The sequence below is a fragment of the Sus scrofa genome, chromosome X (assembly GCF_000003025.6).
Source record: "Sus scrofa isolate TJ Tabasco breed Duroc chromosome X, Sscrofa11.1, whole genome shotgun sequence".
Lineage (NCBI taxonomy): Eukaryota > Metazoa > Chordata > Mammalia > Artiodactyla > Suidae > Sus > Sus scrofa.
Genome location: NC_010461.5, coordinates 5,660,118 through 5,679,493, shown reverse-complemented (window position 1 = coordinate 5,679,493; position 19,376 = coordinate 5,660,118). Strand labels below are relative to the sequence as shown.

The window sequence follows — 19,376 nt, the reverse complement described above, 5'->3', positions numbered from 1 at the left end:
CCATTGTATTTACTGGATTACTTTTCTCAGAGGAGGGCGGATTTCTGGCTCTAATGCAATCTCCACGCGGGCTTGTGGTAGGGCTCACTGGCCAGCTCAGTAGCCCCAGCATCTATCCCAGTTCTCAGCCCAATGGCTTTTCCTGGAACGCATTGAATAACTGCAGAGAGGAGACTTGAGTGTGTAGAAAGGATTTTTAAATTTTATTCTCAGTCCTCCCCTCTTCCCTCCTTCCCTGCCCCCCTTCTCCTCTTCCTCTCTGCCTCTCGTCTCCCCTATATCCGTGTAACACCTGACAGTCCCCTGTAGGATTCGGCCTTCCATGGAAGGCTGTTGGGCAGTGCTGCAGCGGATGTGCCGGAGGCTTCCATGCCTGCAGCAGCTTCCCCATTGCTGCTGAGTCCCACGGGCTGGCTTACCAGATGACATTACCAGCAGGGATCTGCAGTGCATCGCCTGTGACTTTGAATGTCTGCTTGGACCACAAATGGCCTTAGAGCCCGACCTGTGTGTTTTCTATTTGGGTACCGTGGTTGTCAGAAGACAGTGGCGATCTGGTGGGCAGAATGCTAAGATGGTCCTGGAGAGTGCCACCCCTTGGTGCGTATGGACTCTGTCATGTCCCACCTGGGCCGTGGGCAGCGCGTCTGAACGGGATGGGCCATCACCTGCATGAGGAGGTTTCCGATCAGTTGCCTGCGAATCAGTCAAAAGCTGGGTTGTGATGTGGTGGCTCTGCCCATGGGAGTGGCTGACAGCCGGTGGGGTCCTCTGGAAAGAGAGTGTCCACAGAACACCCTCCCCCTTTCATGCATGGGCGCCTCGATGTGCGTCCACCTGCATGACCAGGAGAGACAAAGTGGCTGCAGAGGGTGGAGGGCCAGATGCAGAAAGAGCACAGGTCTGTGAAGGCACCTGGGAGCCCATACCCGGCCCTCGGCCACCCACGTCCTGACGTCTTCTTTTGTGAGAAAAATAAACCCTTTCTGATCCAGCCACTGCTTCCTCATCCCTGTACATCCTCCTCCCAACACAGGCCTTGACGCTATGAGATACCTGTGGTTTCTCCTCCTGAGGGAAGAAGGTGGCTTGGTGGTTGTTGATCTCTAGAAGTAATGAATAGCAGCAAAAAATCATCCAATGAGATATTTATCAAGGCAAGAAAGTCAGAATACGGGTTGTTCTCTAAGAAATGTAGTTTTAAGGGAGTCATACTTTATTTCTTAAAAAAAAAAAGCATGACAGTCGAAATTAGTTTTCCTTTCTTAGCTCTGGTATCTGATTTCTTTTTTTTTTTTTTTGGCATTGATTTCTTTTTTTAATTTTTTTAAAATTTAAAGTATAGTTGATTTACAATATTGTGTCAATTTCTGCTGTACATCAAAGTTACCCAGTCATACAAATATATTCTTGTTGTCATATTATCTTCCATCATGGTCTATCACAAGAGATTGGATATAGTTCCCTGTGCTGTACAATAGGACCTCATTGCTTATCCACTCCAAATGTAATAGTTTACAAACTCCCAGTCCATCCCACTCCCTTTCCCCTCCCTCTTGGCAACTACAAGTTTGTTCTCTATGCCTGCGGGTCTGTTTTGTAGGTAGATTTATTTGTGCCATATTTTAGATTTCACATATAAGAAATATCACATGTTTTTTGTCTTTCTCTTTCTGACTTACTTCTTAGTATGAGAATCTCTAGTTGCATCTTGGCATTGATTTCCTATGTAAGGAACAATACATCCGACAGCAGTAACATGACACCAAGGTATTTGCTTGGAAGTTTACACATAGTAGTATTGTGTGGCCCAACCGGCATCTAAGCGTAAGTGCAAAGGGATATGTCAAAGCTATGGGTGTTTTAGACCTACTTGTTTTTTTTTTTTTTTTTTTTATTTTCCCACTGTACAGCAAGGGGGTCAGGTTATCCTTACATGTATACATTGCAATTACAGTTTTTCCCCCACCCTTTCTTCTGTTGCAACATGAGTATCTAGACATAGTTCTTTTTTTTTTTTATTCTTTTTTTTTTTTTTATTTTCCCACTGTACAGCAAGGGGGTCAGGTTATCCTTACATGTATACATTGCAGTTACAGTTTTTTCCCCCACCCTTTCTTCTGTTGCGACATGAGTATCTAGACATAGTTCTCAATGCTATTCAGCAGGATCTCCTTGTAAATCTATTCTAGGTTGTGTCTGATAAGCCCAAGCTCCCGATCCCTCCCACTCCCTCCCCCTCCCATCAGGCAGCCACAAGTCTCTTCTCCAAGTCCATGATTTTCTTTTCTGAGGAGATGTTCATTTGTGCTGGATATTAGATTCCAGTTATAAGTGATATCATATGGTATTTGTCTTTGTCTTTCTGGCTCATTTCACTCAGGATGAGATTCTCTAGTTCTATCCATGTTGCTGCAAATGGCATGATGTCATCCTTTTTTATGGCTGAGTAGTATTCCATTGTGTATATATACCACATCTTCCTAATCCAGTCATCTGTTGATGGACATTTGGATTGTTTCCATGTCCTGGCTATTGTGAATAGTGCTGCAATGAACATGCGGGTGCATGTGTCTCTTTTAAGTAGAGTTTTGTCCGGATAGATGCCCAAGAGTGGGATTGCGGGGTCATATGGAAGTTCTGTGTATAGATTTCTAAGGTATCTCCAAACTGTTCTCCATAGTGGCTGTACCAGTTTACATTCCCACCAACAGTGCAGGAGGGTTCCCTTTTCTCCACAACCCCTCCAGCACTTGTTATTTGTGGATTTATTAATGATGGCCATTCTGACTGGTGTTTGGTGGTATCTCATGGTAGTTTTGATTTGCATTTCTCTTATAATCAGCGATGTTGAGCATTTTTTCATGTGTTTGTTGGTGGTATCTGATTTCTGATCAAACTTCTAGTTATTTGTTGTGCTTGGTTAAGTAGTTATTTGTTGTACTTGATTAAAAATTTGCTTTTATTTATCTGTTTATCTATTTATCTATTTATTTATTTATTTATTTATTTTAGGGCCGCACCCTCGGCATATAGAAGTTCCCCGGACGAGACTTCCGAATTGGAGCTACAGCTGCCGGCCTACACCACAGCCCCAGCAACATCGGATCCTTAACCTGCTGAGCAAGGCCAGGGATTGAACCTGCGTCCTCATGGATACTAATCAGACTCATTTCCACTGAGCCACAACGGGAACTCCATAAGTTGCTTTTCTCGGTAATTTTTATGTACATAACATTAGGATTAATAGTAAATGTGCCACATGTAATGGAATTTTATTCTGTGTAAATGATACCTAATTAGTTACACAGAATAATCACAAATTATCAGAATAATCACAAATTGGTAAATAAAGCTTTCCGTGTTCCTATATTTTGAGACTTACAGTCAATTTGTTTCTCTTATTTTCGATTATGTCAGTGAAAAATAACTACAGTCCTGTGTGGGATGATTTCGTGGTCCACTTTAAGGCTCCCATCTCTTGTAGAAAGAAATCCGTGAGATTAAAAGAGATAACCTGATCAATATTTTAGATCCTTTAGTAGCTGAGAGAGTTCAGAGGAAAGAGCTAGAAATGATGAAATTAATTCAAGGCCTGACATATGATGGACAATCAAAAAGATATAGTCGCCGTGTCTTGGCGGCACTGTACGTCAGCGTGATACAGCAGTCGAATTATGTGAAGGATAACACCCAAGAGAAACAGAAATAAAAAGCAAATGGCACTTTATTTGGTTTTTGATAGGCCTGGGCAAAACACTCATTGATTTCTTTAATAAATATTTACCGAGTGCCTAGTGTGGGAAGGCATTGCCTTCAGCATTGACGATACAAAGAAGACTGACGCAATCCTTGTGCCGAAGGTGTCACCCCCAATCTGGTGCATGAGTCAGAGAAATGAACAGGCAATAAAAACGGGGTGTGTGGGGAGGAATGCAAGAGCCGAAGAATGCAGAGGCCCTGGAAGCTAATCCAGGGAAGCTAATCCGGCCTGGCGGTGTGATGAAAGATGCAGGGGGCACTGATACAGGTTGGGGTCCGAACAGACTGGGAGCAATGAGCTTGAAGGGAGAAGCAAAGGCATGTTGTTGTCAGATCATGTGAAATCACTCAGATGAACCCAGGGACATGGTGCCTTAGGGAAACTGTAAGAAACCCAGGAAGGCTGGAGAAGGGTGCTTGTGGGTAAGTAGCAGGGCATATACCCTGGAGAAAAGCAAAGGGAAGATTGATAAAGGAACTTGCCAGCCATGGAGGTGGGAAATTGCATGATCAGAACATCTGTTCTGGAGAGACCGCTCACCTGAACGTGGGTACCAGGGTACCCAGACTAAAATCTGAGACACTCGGTGGAGGGCAGGATTTGCTTGGGACCAGGCACAGAGTGGCTGGAGATGAATGGATGGGTTAGAGAGATGTTCGCTGAGTCATTGGATGAGGAGTGGGGGACGAAGAGGGCCTTAGCAGCAGACCCAGTGTGGTTGCATGTGTTACATGGGGATGCCATTTAACACCTGTCATTTGTGTTCATTTGACGTGAGCACATCGGTGGTGCAGTTGCCATGTACGGCCCTACGGCTCCACGAGAGATGGGGGCGATGTATATTTGAGAGCCAGCAGCATCTAGCCCGGGTGAGACTGCTTAGGGAAAGTACCCAGAGTGAGAAGAGAGGTTAAAGATGGGGTGCTCCACTTCCCCAGCACTGAGGGATGGGAAAAGGAGGACGAGCACGCACAGGAGACCGAGGAGGAGTGCCGGGGGTGGGGGTAGGGGTGGGGGGAAGCAGAGCGCTCCCTGACCTGATTCATGTCCTGAGCAGAGAGCAGAAGTTAACGAGGAAGAGATCCACTCGGTCAGAAGGAAACTTGCCAGCAACCGTGTTGTCGCAGTGCTAGGGGTGGAAGGTGGTGTGAAGATTGTCAGGTCCAGTGTGAGCTGAATTTGTGCTTTGTTGCAGATTCAAAACGTCAGCGTATCATGTTATCATTCTCTTTGAGGAGTTCCCGTCATGGCGCAGCAGAAGCAAATCTGACTGGGAACCATGAGGTTGCAGGTTTGATCCCCAACCTTGCTCAGTGGGTTAAGGATCCGGCGTTGCCATGAGTTGTGGTGTAGGTTGCAGACGGAGCTCGGATCCCATGTTGCTGTGGCTGTGGTGTAGGCCGGCAGCTGTAGCTCTGATTAGATCCCTAGCCTAGGAACCTCCAATATGCCAAGGGTGCAGCCCTAAAATAAAATAAAATAAAATAGTTCTCTTTGATTGTGGAAAACATTCTTGGGCCAAGTGAGAGGTGGGCATAGGGGGCACCACTGAATGTGTCTTAGGAGTGGTTGGAGGGTTCAAGACACTTTTTTTGGTGTTTGTGTTCCTTAGCGACTTTCTTTCCAGGTACAATCTGCATAGCGTTTACTTTTACCCATTTTAGGGTTGCAGCGTTTTTTGTTTGTTTGTTTGTTTTTCATATATTTGCTGAGCTGTGCAGCCATCACGGCAACTCACTTAAAACATTGCCGTCACCCTAAAACAACCCTTCTTCCTAGTTGACAATCTGCATCCTCCTGCCTCCGCCCTAGGTAACCTCTCAGCCACTTCCGATCCCTTGGATTTGCCAGGGGAATTTCTGGCATTTCCTCTGAGTGGGATCATGCAATATGCAGACTTCCCTGGCTGGCTCCTTTCACTGATTCTAATGTTTTAAAGCTTCACCCACGTGGTAGTAGCGTGTGTCAGTACTTTGTTCCTGTTGCCACTTTCGACCAGGTGGTAACTGTGTGCTTTTGCTCCTTGGAATCCGGAGGAGGATGGAAGTGCACGTCACCCCTCTGGCTGCACCACTGCTCAAATGTCACCCCTGGGTCTCTGGCCAAACGTTTGCCTCTACTTCTGAGGGACCTCCACCTTTGTCTGTCCATCTGCTCATCCCTGTGCTCTTCTTTGGTTTTGGAATCAAGGGCTTGCGTTCCCTCTGATTGGCTGGGGCAGGAAAGCAATGACGAAACACAGGCCTATCTATTTCTTTTGCTATTTATGGAGTATGAGCTGTATGCATATGGGGAAACGGACTCCCATCCTAAATGCTTTATCTTTGCTGAACAGACTTTCTTACACCAGGGAGCCAAAGGCCTGGAAATTTACATACACAGCCCATGTCAGAGCTACCAGGTGTGGGGAGTCGATTTTGAACAGAGTTTCGCCTGCTTCCAAAGCCTTTGCTCATTCTGCTCCTCATGCTCTTCTACTTAAATGTATTCGAAGGACATCACCTTCTAGACGGGGAGATGACACGCACGCAAAGCTCATAGCACAAGCCGCCCTGTATTAGCATTTGCACGGTGCTGTGGAACTCCAGAGAATGGGGAACTCCCCGCTAGTTGGAGAATTCGGGAAGGATTCATGAAGTGGTTGCTATTTCAGCTTAGACCTTGTAGGATGAGTTGGAATATTCGTCTTCAGAGGGAGAACACGTTGGAGTCTAGGAAGATACCCAGCTGTGTGGTTCCATTTACCAAGAAAGGCTCTGTGCAGGAGATAAGGGGATTTTGAGTTAAATTGCGAATATATGGAGTTTGAGAACAGCGCTGCTGCAGAAGAGAGACATAAAGCCAAAGCCCTGTGCTCTGTTTGATATCTATGTGTCTATATCTGTATCTTTTAAAGGAAATTAATGCTCGTGATATGTTCTATAAACCAGTCCTGTGTAGGCCCCTTCCCCTGCCCCTGTGGGTCTCGGTAGCCCCTACCTTTCCTTCTCTCGAGTGGATCGTGCCCCTTCTCTGCTGTGAAAGTCCATTGGTGTCTTTTAGGGTCTTAAACTCATTCAGGCTCTCGAGACCAGCAAGGGACAAGCATTTGTGCCCTGCCCACCGATTGCCTATATCAGAATGCACTTGTCTGCATTCTTCATGGTGCAGACTGCGCCAAGGAAATGCAGTGGCCTCCAACCCAGAATGTGAGTTCTGTTGTGAGAACAGATGGTTTTGGTTGTCAGAAAGAAATGCTACTCTTAGGGTCAGAAGACTTGGATGTGAGTCCTGGCTCACCATCCGTCATCTTTAGGAGAACTATATGGGATGGTACTTTTAGTCTTGTTGGGCATGCTCACCAGAGCTAGCTTTGCAGAGCATTTGTTTTTCTGAGCCTTCTTGTGAAACTATTTTTATGCTTTTCCATGTGTTTTGGTAATGTAGGCGTCAAGAACAAATACTTAATTTCTGCATTTTAAAATGATAAGCGTTTAATTCTATCTTTCTTCAAACTCAGTTGAGTGCTCTGATTTTCTGAAGTTTCGCATGCTAAGAAACTTACATTCATGGGACAGTTAGCCTTGGGAGTGTTTACAGAGAACTGATCACAACCATTGCATTCTTGCTTGTTTTCTTATACTAAGGAACCCAGATGGTTGCCTTATGGAAAAATACTGGAAATAGAAGGTGGCACATGATTTAAAACATGTAACAAGGAGTCAGCCACTCTGGCTAACTGCAGGTGGACTGCCGCAGACTCCGCTGCCCGGGCCATCCCGGGGGTATGTTGATGGCAGTGCAAGGAAGTGAGAGCTCAGGGAAGGGACCAAGCCAGCCTGTTCAGCCTCATCCCTGCTTTTAGACTACCTCATTCACCACCAATTTATTAAACTCTTAGGATATAGAATTGAGAAGGAGTAGCCGAGCGGGTGGTGGAAGTTGGTTTGGGCAACGTACAATGGTAGTGTCCAAGCTTTATATGCCCTGCGGGTAAATGAGATACCAAGGTGGATCAGAACTGTGAAGGGCATTGGTATATTTCTGATCTTCCAGTATAATTTATTTAGTTGGTTATTTTTTGTCTTTTTAGGGCCACACCCGTGGCATATGGAAGTTCCCAGGCTAGAGGTTGAATTGGAGCTGCAGCTGCCAGCCTACACCACAGCCACAGCAATGCCAGATCTGAGCTGAGTCTGCGACCTACACCACAGCTCGCAGCAACACCAGATCCTTAACTCACTAAGCGAGGTCAGGGATTGAACCCGCATCTTCATGCATACTAGTCGGGTTCGTTACCACTGAGCCATGATGAGAACTCCCAGTATCATTTAACATTCAACTAGGCTGGTTCAAGTGAAAGCTTTAGTGTTTATAAGAACCCTTTTAGAGAGGAGCAAATGGATTTTTTTTCTTATTTATACATCTTTAATCCTTGCACTGTTGTTATTATAGCCACATGATTTTTTTTCCCAGAGATTTATGTCCTCATTCAGCATTTATTGATCCAGCATCATAGACAGTTCAGATTTCAAGCTTTAAAACTGTGTGACCGAGTTTCACTGTGAGCTTCCCTTTCAGGGTTATGGGTGGGAAAACAGGTCAGGAAGCATGAACGTTGCTGACTGGGCTAGGAGAGCTGAGGCAGCGTGGACTGGGGTGCAGCGGTTCTGTCTCCCCTCCTCCTTGCTTGTGCCCCAGCCTGGCTTGGTAGCTCAGGAGAGGCCTGGTGGGTGGGTTGGTGGTGACAGCACTCATAGCTCTTCCAAGTCTTGGCTCTCGCTTCTGTCATTTATCAAGAGCTGATGGGCTGGAACACCTGTGCTTGTGGATGTCTTTCTTAGACCTAAGGGGTTCCACTCGGACTCCAGTAGCCCCATGATTTACCACAGACAAGGTACTCTGCTCCATACCAGCCAGGGCCAGGCAGCCTGGAAGAGGTGGCCGTGTTGCCTGGCAGCTCTGATGGGCTTGTAGAGTAGTTGGCATTGGTGAGAGAGATGGGACCTCATGCCTGGGAATTTGTGAGGCAAGGAGGAAAGTCAGGCAGAAATGGGGATTTGGAAAAAAAGCAAAGAAAAGCCACACATAGGAACAGTTAGGGTTAATCAATCATAAGCAGGTTTGGTGAAGGAATGATTTTTTTTTTTTATTTTGCTTTTTAGGGCCACTTGTGGAAATTCCCAGGCTAGGGGGTGAATCAGAGCTATAGCTGCCAGCTTACACCACAGCTCATGACAGTGCCAGATCCTTAACCCATTGAGCGAGGCCAGGGATTGAGTCCGCATCCTCATAGATACTAGTCAGATTTGTTACTGCTGAGCCACAACAGGAACTCCAGAAATGATCCCCCCCCTTTTTTTTCCCCAGACTTATTTATTTTTATTTTTTTTAATTACTCAATGAATTTATTACATTTATAGTTGTACAATAATCATCATAATCCAATTTTATAGGATTTCCATCCCACAACCCCAGTGTATTCCCCCACCCCCCAAACTGTCATCTTTGGAAACCACAAGTTTTTCAAAGTCTGTTGAGTCAGTATCTGTTCTGCAAAGAAGTTCATTGTGTCCTTTGTTCAGATTCCACATGTCAGTGAAAGCATTTGATGTTGGTGTCTCATTGTCTGACTGACTTCACTCAGCATGGTAATTTCTAGGTCCATCCATTTTGTTAAAAATGCTGGTGTTTTGTTCCTTTTTATGGCTGAGTAATATTCCATTGTGTATATGTACCACATCTTCTTGATCCACTCCTCTGTCAATGGACATTTAGGTTGTTTCCATGTCTTGGCTATAGCAAATAGTGTTGCAATGAGCATCAGAGTACACGTGTCTTTTCGAGTCATGGTTTTGTCTGGATAGATTACCAGGAGTGGGATTGCTGGATCAAATGGTAGTTCTCTTTTTAGTTTTCTGAGGCATCTCCATACTGTTTTCCACAGTGGTTGCACCAATTTACAATCGCACCAACAGTGTACAGGTTCCTTTTTCTCCACCCCCTCTCCAGCACTTATTGTTTGTAGACTTTTTGATGATGGCCATTCTGGCTTGTGTGAGGTGGTACCTCATAGTGGTTTTGATGTGCATTTCTCTAATCATGAATGATGTTGCACATCTTTTCATGTGTTTTTTGGCCATCCGTATGTCTTCTTTGGAGAATTGTCTGTTTAGATCTTCTGCCCATTTTTGGATGGGGTTGTTTGTTTTTTTGGTATTGAGCTGCAGGAGGCATTTATAAATTTTGGAGATTAATCCCTTGTCAGTTGATTCATTTGCAAAGACTTTCTCCCATTCTGTGGGTTGTCTTTTCATTTTATTTAGGGTTTCCTTTGCTGTGCAGAAACTTTTAAGTTTAAGTCCCATTTGTTTATTTTTGTTTTTACTGTCATTACTCTAAGAGGTGGATTTGAGAAGATGTTGCTTTCATTTATGTCAGAGAGTGTTTGGCCTATGTTTTCCTCTAAGAGTTTTATAGTATCTCGTCTTATATCTAGGTCTTTCATCCATTTGGAGTTGATTTTTGTGTATGGTGTTGGGGAGTGTTCTAATTTCATTCTTTTCCATGTGGCTGTCCAGTTTTCCCAGCACCACTTATTGAACAGGCTGTCTTTTCTCCATTGTATATTCTTGCCTCCTTTGTCATAGATTAGTTGGCTGTAGGTGCATGGGTTTAATTCTGGGCTTTCTATCCTGTTCCACTGATCTGTATTTCTGTCTTTGTGTCAGTACCATACAGTTTTGAAGACTGTTGCTTTGTAGTATAGTCTAAATTACAGATGTGGAACAGAAATGAGACAAAAGATTGAAAACAAATGAAGAGAATCCCAGAGAACTCTGGGACATTAAATGCACCAACATTTGTATCACGGGTGCCAGAAGGAGAAGAGAGAGAGAAGGGGACAGGAAAAATATTCAAGAGATAATAGCCAAAAACTTCCCTAACATGAAAAAGGAACCACTCACTTGAATCCAGGAAGTGCAATGAGTACCATATAAAATAAACCCAAGGGGAAATATCTTGAGACACAAATTAATCAAACTGACCAAAATTAAAGACAAAGAAAAAATACTGAAAGCAGCTAGGGAAAAGAAACAAATAACATGCAAGGGAACCCCGATAAGGTTATTGGCAGATTTTTCAGCAGAAACTCTGCAGGCCAGAAGGGAGTGGCATGATATACTTAACATGATGAAAGGAAAAATCCTCCAACCAAGATTAAGTTACCCAGCTAGGCTCTCATTCAGATTTGAAGGAGAAATCAAAACCTTCACAAATAAGCAAAAGCTGAAAGAATTCGGCACCACTAAACCAGCTTTACAACAAATGCTAAAGGAATGATTGTTTTATAGAAAGGCACATTTGCTTCATTGCATTCTTTGGAACCTAGATCCCATTTAGGCAGCCCATTTTGTGTGTGGTTTTTGTTTTGTTTTGTTTTGTTTTGTTTTTGCTTTTTTAGGGCCACAGCCTTGGCATATGGAGGTTCCCAGGCCAGGGTTGGAGCTACAGCTGCCAGCCTACACCACAGCCACAGCAACTCAGGATCTGAGCCTTGTCTGCAATCTACATCACAGCCCATGGCAATGCCAGATCCTTAACCCACTGATCGAGGCCAGGGGTCATACCCCGCAACCCCATGGCTACCAGTTGGATTCTTTTCCGCTGCACCATAATGGGAACTCCTCTATGGGCAGCTCGTTTTGGCAATGAGAGTATGCAAAGGCAGAATGGGGGACCAGAGTATTAATGAATATATTTGAATCATGCAATTTCTGTCCCGTGATTGGCTTACTTCACTTCACATTGTGTCCTTAAGATTTATCCGTGTGGTCTCACACATGACAGAATTTACTTCTTGTAAAAGGGGGAATGAGATTTCAGTGTGTATATATACCACCCGGGCTCTGTGGATAGTACTGCAATGCACGTGGCAGTGCTAATATCTCTTTGAGATCTGATTTCAATTCGGTTGGGAGAAAAACCCAGTGGTGGGATTGCTGGATTTCATCAACAGGCGTAAAGTTTCAGTTAAGCAGGCTGAGTAAGGTCTAGAGATCTGCTCTATATAGCCTGCCATCTGGTGTAGCTAACAGTACTATATCGAACACTTAAAAATTTAAGAGGGTAGCTCTCAGGTCAAGTGTTCTTATTACAATAAAATAGAATTAAAAAATGGTTTGAGCTTTTGTGCAGGCTGTGCATTTGAATACTTTGGACTCCTAGGACGTAGGTTTTATTATCTCCATTTAATGGTTAGAGAAGCAGGGCTCAGAGGATGGTGCTTTGCTCAAGGTCACACAGCTGAATCAGTGGCACAGATGAGAGTCAAATCCTGGGCCTTTTTGTCTGCAAAGGCCATGTCTGTAGCCAGGTGGAAATGAACAGAGAGAGACCCTGGAAATGCACAGTCAGGGTGAATAAACTATGGCGCCCTGGAAGAGGCAGTGGGTTAAAATGTTGGTGTCAGGGTGTATTGCCAGCTGAATTTCCAGAAAATTCTGATTTTTGCCCTCATGCTTTTCAAATCAGTGCTGTAAGACTTTGCTGAAAACCATTTTCTTGGCCTCCTTAGCGTTTGCTCGACAATTAACGTTTTTCTCCTGTCAATATGAGCTGATTGGAGGATGTAGCACCAGGTTTGGGGTGTGCAGACACTATTTTTGGTAAGCAGCTTCCTTGTGTCCTTATGCTCTTGATTTTATGCTTTCCTGGCTTGCTCACCGGTATCCTTGCCAGCAGCGCGGGGAGCAGCCTGTGTGGCCCGTGAGAAGGTTCTCACCAGAGAAGGTTGTCTTCCGACAAGACTCTAGTCTGTGGGTCCATGTTTCACCTCCAACCTGGAGACATTATTGCCCTGAAACTCCCTGGAAGAGAACAGGGGAGATAGGCCTAGATCTAGAGCGTCAAATTTTAAAAAAAGAAATTAAATTTAAAAAATTTAGAACATAAGCAGTTCCTATTGTGGCTCAGCAGGTTAAGAACCTGACAGAGTGTCCGTGAGGATGTGAGTTCCATCCATGGCCTCACTCACTAGGTTAAGGACCTGGTGTTGCCAAAAGCTGTGGGGTAGGTCAGCAGCTGTGGCTCAGATTCAAACCCTAGCCCAGGAACTTCCATATGCCACACCTGCGGCCCTAAAAAAAAAAAAAAAAAAAAAAAAAAAATTTAGAACATAAGAACCAAAAGAATAGATGTAAAGCTGAATCTTGTCTTCCATGCCATCTGATTTTAGGTGTAGGGCTCTCATGTAATTTTCCCACCTAATTACCCAGGTACCATTTATTTATACCTGCCTGTGCTCGAAATTATACAGGCACCAGAAGTCACTGCAAGGATGCCCGCTGGGTGGGTTAACCATCAGCCTTATCCGAGTGCAGGTTCTTTGAGCTGGTACCATAGCTGCTCTGAGTGCATTCTCAGGATGACACGTTCGGTTCTGCTGGACCAGCCCTAACCTGGGCCACGTGGGAGGGCAGGCTCCTCATGTGGGCAGCATCTGTCGCACCTGAGAGCTTTGGCTGCGACTACAGGTTCCTTAGTCCTGGCCCAAAGCCTCTGAATCCGGAGCTGGGGACAGGGCAGGGGGCCTGGTTTGAGAAAACCCACCAGGTGTTGCCAATGTTCCCTGAAGCCCGCTACCAGCCCTGACAGGTCAGACCCCAGGTCGTGTTGTGGGGTCCCCAGCAGCCTTCTGTCAGAGAAGATGTGACACACATCTTCCATGACACACCCAGGCTCCTCCGCAGGGTGTAACCCTCGATTATGTTGTGGGAATGCAGGCCTGAGCTTTCTCTGAGGACGCTCGGGGACACCAGGGCCCCTGAGAGAAGTGGGTTTCAACAGCTGACTTCTCTCTCTCTCTGGTGCAAGCTCAGATCCTGCTCCATCTACGGTACTGGCCCGACGTGCCCCCACTTTTCTCAAATCGATATTCACCTTCAAACGAATGAACGAACGAGCCACTCCTCAGGGCTCTTAATCAGCGCCAGGTGCTTTCTATCTGTTCCAGCTGATGGATTTTGAGAGGCTCATCCCCTCGGGCCAATTCCTTGCCTTGGCTGCGCTGCACACGGGCTGTAAAACAGCCGCCTTTGTGAATCTTGTCTCTGTGAGTCTTCGTTCAAGTCCCTGAAGCGCTGTGAGCCGCGGTGGAGGCCACTGGTGGTGAGCTTTTTGCGGCAGGATCCTTTCGTCCTCAGGGTCCAGGATCCCTGCCCGCCCCCCCCCCCCCCCCGCCGCACCCCCCAGAATGTTCATCACACAGGATGTGGTTTCCGTGGGCAGCCCCCCTGTGTGGCTTTGCACACCTGCTGCTGGTGCTCATTTGCTCTTTCTCCATCTTTTGAGAACCTCATCCACACACAACATGATAAGAATCTTCCACCCAGTCCAAAATGTCAGTCTCAAAAAGTGGGAAATACAGGTCGGTGTCCTCTGGAGAAGCTTAGCCGTGCTGTCTGATGCTTGCAGTGCAAAGATACAGTGCCCTTTTCTAGGGTCAGAAAAGATTTCTTGGAAGCACTGTGCTTCATATATTATTTTTTTTGTCAGTATCTTACATGGTTTAAAAGCAACTTGGATTTTTAAAAAATCTTTATTATCGTCATTATTGTTATTTTTACAGTTGTGAAAAGTTACTTTCCATTTACAGCTGTTTACAAAATACTGGCTCTATTTCTTGTGTTGTACACTGCATTCTTTTTGGTTTTTTTGTTTGTTTGTTTTTTGTTTTGTCTTTTTTTTTTTTTTTGCTATTTCTTGGGCCACTCCCGCGGCATATGGACGTTCCCAAGCTAGGGGTTGAATCGGACCTGTAGCCACCGGCCTACGCCAGAGCCACAGCAATGTGGGATCCAAGGCGCGTCTGCAACATACACTGCAGCTCACGGCAGCGCCGGATCGTTAACCCACTGAGCAAGGGCAGGGACCGAACCTGCAACCTCATGGTTCCTAGTCGGATTCGCTAACCACTGCGCCACGACGGGAACTCCATGTACACTGCATTCTTGTAGCCCATCTTACATGCAGTATTATGTAGCTTCCACTCCCCTGCCCCTACACTGCCCTTGCCCCCTCCCCAGTGGTTACTACTAGTTTGTCCTCTGTATTTGTGAATCTACTTCTTTTATATTAAATTCACTAGTATGTTGTACTTTTTATATTCCACATCTAAGCCATATCCTGTAATATTTATCTTTGTCTGACTTGTTTCACTGAGCACAGTGCCCTCCAGGTCCATCTATGTTGCTGCAAATGGCAGCATTTCATTCCTTTTTATGGCTGAATAATATTCCATTGTATATATGTACCACATCTTCCTTATCCATTCATCTGTTGATGGACATTGAGCTTGCTTCCATGTCTTGGCTGTTGTGAAGAATGCTGCAGTGAACATTGGCGTGCATGTGTATTATCAAATTACTGTTTTTTTTTTTTTTTTTCTGATATATACCTAGGAAGGGAACTGTTGGGTCATATGGTAGTTTGATTTTTAGTTTTTTGAGAAACCTCCATAGTGTTTTCTACAGAGATTGCATCAATTTCCATACCCACCTGCTGTGTTGCGAGGGTTCCCTTTTCTCCACATCCTCACCAGCATTTGTTATTTGCGTTCTTTTTGATGATAGCCATTCCGACGGGTGTGAGGTGATATCTCATTGTGGTTTTTAATTTCCATTTTCTTAATGATTAGTGATGTTGACTATCTTTTAATGAAGCTGCTGGCTATCTGCATTTTCTCTTTGGAAAAATGATGTCTATTATTATTATTTTTACTTTTTACGGCTGCACCAGAGGCATATGGAAGTTCCCAGGCTAGGGGTTGAATTGGAGCCTACACCACAGCCACAGCCACAGCCACACGGGATCTGAGACGTGTCTGCGACCTACACCACAGCTCACGTCAGATCCCCGCCCCACCGAGCGAGACCAGGGATTGAGCCTGTATCTTCATGGATACTAGTTGGAGTCATTTCTGCTACGCCGCCATGGGAACTTCAGTTCTGCTCTTTTTTTTTTTTTTAATTTTCCCACTGTACAGCAAGGGGATCAAGTTATCCTTACATGTTTACATTACAATTACATTTTTTTCCCAACCCTTTGTTCTGTTGCAACATGAGTATCTAGACAAAGTTCTCAATGCTACTCAGCAGGATCTGCTTGTAAATCTATTCTAAGTTGTGTCTGATAAGCCAAGCTCCCAATCCCTCCCACTCCCTCCCCCTTCCATCAGGCAGCCACAAGTCTTTTCTCCAAGTCCATGATTTTCTTTTTGTGGAAAGGTTCATTTGTGCCATATATTAGATTGCAGATATAAGTGGTATCATGCGGTATTTGTCTTTCTCTTTCTGACTTGTTTCACTCAGTATGAGATTCTCTAGTTCCATCCATGTTGCTGCAAATGGCATTATGTCATTCTTTTTTATGGCTGAGTAGTATTCCATCGTGTATATATACCACATCTTCCTAATCCAGTCATCTGTTGATGGACATTTGGGTTGTTTCCATGTCCTGGCTATTGTGAATAGTGCTGCAATGAACGTGCGGGTGCATGTGTCTCTTTTAAGTAGAGTTTTGTCCGGATAGATGCCCAAGAGTGGGATTGTGGGGTCATATGGAAGTTCTATGTTTAGCTTTCTAAGGTATCTCCAAACTGTTCTCCATAGTGGCTGTACCAGTTTACACTCCCACTAACAGTGCAGGAGGGTTTCCTTTTCTCCACAACCCCTCCAGCATTTGTTACTTGTGGATTTATTAATGATGGCCATTCTGACTGGTGTGAGGTGGTATCTCATGGTAGTTTTGATTTGCATTTCTCTTATAGTCAACGATGTTGAGCATTTTTTCATGTGTTTGCTGGCCATCTGTATATCTTCCTTGGAGAAATGTCTATTCAGGTCTTTTGCCCATTTTTCCATTGATTGATTGGCTTTTTTGTTGTTGGGTTGTATAAGTTGTTTATATATTCTAGAGATTAAGCCCTTGTCGGTTGCGTCATTTGAAACTATTTTCTCCCATTCTGAAAGTTGTCTTTTTCTTTTCTTTTGGGTCTCCTTTGCTGTGCAAAAGCTTTTCAGTTTGATGAGGTCCCATGGGTTTATTTTTGCTCTAATTTCTATTGCTTTGGGAGACTGACCTGAGAAAATATTCATGATGTTGATGTCAGAGAGTATTTTGCCTATGTTTTCTTCTAGGAGTTTGATGGTGTCCTGTCGTATATTTAAGTCTTTCAGCCATTTGGAGTTTATTTTTGTGCATGGTGTGAGGGTGTGTTCTAGTTTCATTGCTTTGCACGCAGCTGTCCAGGTTTCCCAGCAATGCTTGCTGAATAGACTTTCCTTTTCCCATTTTATGTTCTTGCCTCCCTTGTCAAAGATTAATTGACCATAGGTGTCAGGGTTTATTTCCGGATTCTCTATTCTGTTCCATTGGTCTGTCTGTCTGTTTTGATACCAGTACCGCACTGTTTTGATGACTGTGGCTTTGTAGTATTTCTTGAAGTCTGGGAGAGTGATGCCTCCTGCTTGGTTTTTGTTTCTCAGAATTGCTTTGGCGATTCTGGGTCTTTTGTGGTTCCATATAAATGTTTAGATTGTTTGTTCTAGTTCTGTGAAACATGTCATGGGTAATTTGATAGGGATTGCATTGAATCTGTAGTATGGCCATTTTTACAATATTGATTTTTCCAATCCAGGAACATGGAATATCTTTCCATTTCTTTACGTCTTCTTTGATTTCTTTGATTAAAGTTTTATAGTTCTCGGCATATAGGTCCTTTACCTCTTTGGTCAGGTGTATTCCGAGGTATTTGATTTTGTGAGGTTCTGCTCATTTTTTAATCAGGTTTTTTTTTTTTTTTTTTTAGTTTGATGAGGTTTTTATATATATCAGTAATAATCCCTTACCAGGGAGCATGAACTAAGCGATAACTTATGAAAAGGGCATTCTCAGGGTACAGCGTGATGTGGTTTATATCTGGCTGCACCTGTATAACCAACACCAAGCTCCAGCTCACATCCAGCACCCCGGTCCCCTCCTGGTCCCGCCAGTCTGTCTGTTTGCACCAGTCTGTCTGTCTTCTGATTTCTCTGCTCATCCTCGAGTGTCGCATGTCCTTTATGGGAGTGGAAGCAGGGACTGTGCACTTGTTTCTGTTGGGCTCCTTCCCCTCCCCACAGTGTCACTGATGCCCACATGGTGTGAGTGACAAGGACAGCCGTGATGTCAGCGTCGATGCGGATGCCTGGGTCACTGATAATAATAGTCCTTTGTGACTGGAAAGCACCTGACATTTTTGTCTCACAGACGGAAGTAGCCAGGAGCAAGCTGGCCCTCCTGGCCTCAGAGGCGAAAGCTGACTGACTATAAAAAGGCCAGTCCCAGGTTTTGTTTGTGGAAATAAATACCCCAAGTGGGAGAATACCCTCGGCTCCCTGCCTCCACGATAGGCTGTTTTCTCTGCTTTGCATTTCCTAGAGTGTCTTGGCGGAAGGGGAATTGACTCCAGGGGAGCAGAGGGTGTGAGGCGCTGGGCAGTCTAGGCGTGTGGACAGGGAGAGACGGGGTGGAGGGAGGGAGCGAGGACATGTCCTGTGGCGACCATGCCAAGACAGGCACAGAGGTGGATGCGAGGAGAGGCCCTGCTGGCCGCCCCGCCCCCCACACTTCCCTTCAGGACATCTTTGGCTCAGCTTTGGTCCTGGACCACATTCCACAGCAATACAGAAAGGCGGGAGGAAGGCCAGCCTTGCCTTGGGACCTGGGGGTGGTCCAGGGCTTTCCACGGGTTAGTTCCATGCTCTGGGATTCCTGGACGTGGGGACTTTGAATCCAGCTGACTTGAACCTGGGTCGTCTAACCACGCCTTTCTGACCCTGTAGGCTCCCAGCAAGGCGGTTCTGTGTCCAGCTTAGATATCCTGCACCTCCTCCCCCAGCCCGCCTGGCCTGCAGGCTCCACCCCCTCCTTTCAACCCTGCCAACGTCTCCTGTATCATCACCTCCAAAGGTCCTATCTGCCCTGCCAATGCCTCCTGGGTCATCAGGGGGTCCCATCCTCTCTGATCAGGCAGATGCCTGGGTGACCAGGACTCTAAGCGAAGAAGGCTCCGTGTTCTCCGGGCATTCTTTCTTCATATTCTGTCACATCCTTGGGGCCGCCCCAGGCTGGCGTCTGACAAAGGACTTTGTTCAGCAGCCTGGATGACTGTGTTCTCAAAAAAGTACACTGAGGGACCCAAGGAACCCTTTCCTCATGGTTATATGGCAGGTGGTTTCAGCAGGGGATGTGTATGATTTTGTCCCCTCTCCCCAAGGGGTGTTTGACAGTATCAGGAGATACAGCTGGGAGGTGATGGCGGCTACGGGGGCCTCTGGGATCTAGTGGGGGAGGGCCGGGGTGCTGCCAAACCTTGAATGCGCAGGACAGACGTGACAACAAAGAATCTTTTGGCTCCAGATGCCCATAGTGACAGGTTTGAGGGACCCTGATGTAAACAACTGGGGATACAAGGTCCTGGTGAAACCGAAGGCATGGAAGGGGTGCAGGGAGGGATAAAGGCGAATGGTCCTGTCAGAAGTCAGGAGCTAGACGGGCAGGGGGAGAGGTATTTGCCGTGTGCACTGAAGAC

General features: G+C 45.4%; 1 long non-coding RNA gene across 1 annotated transcript in view; it reads left to right on the top strand.

The window, feature by feature from the left end:
• The window catches only part of LOC110257727, a 62,244-nt gene continuing 56,685 nt past the window's right edge, over nt 13,818-19,376 (top strand). Inside the window, exon 1 of the long non-coding RNA XR_002340656.1 lies at nt 13,818-13,912. This is a non-coding gene — a long non-coding RNA (uncharacterized LOC110257727). The remainder of the gene's footprint in view (nt 13,913-19,376) is intronic.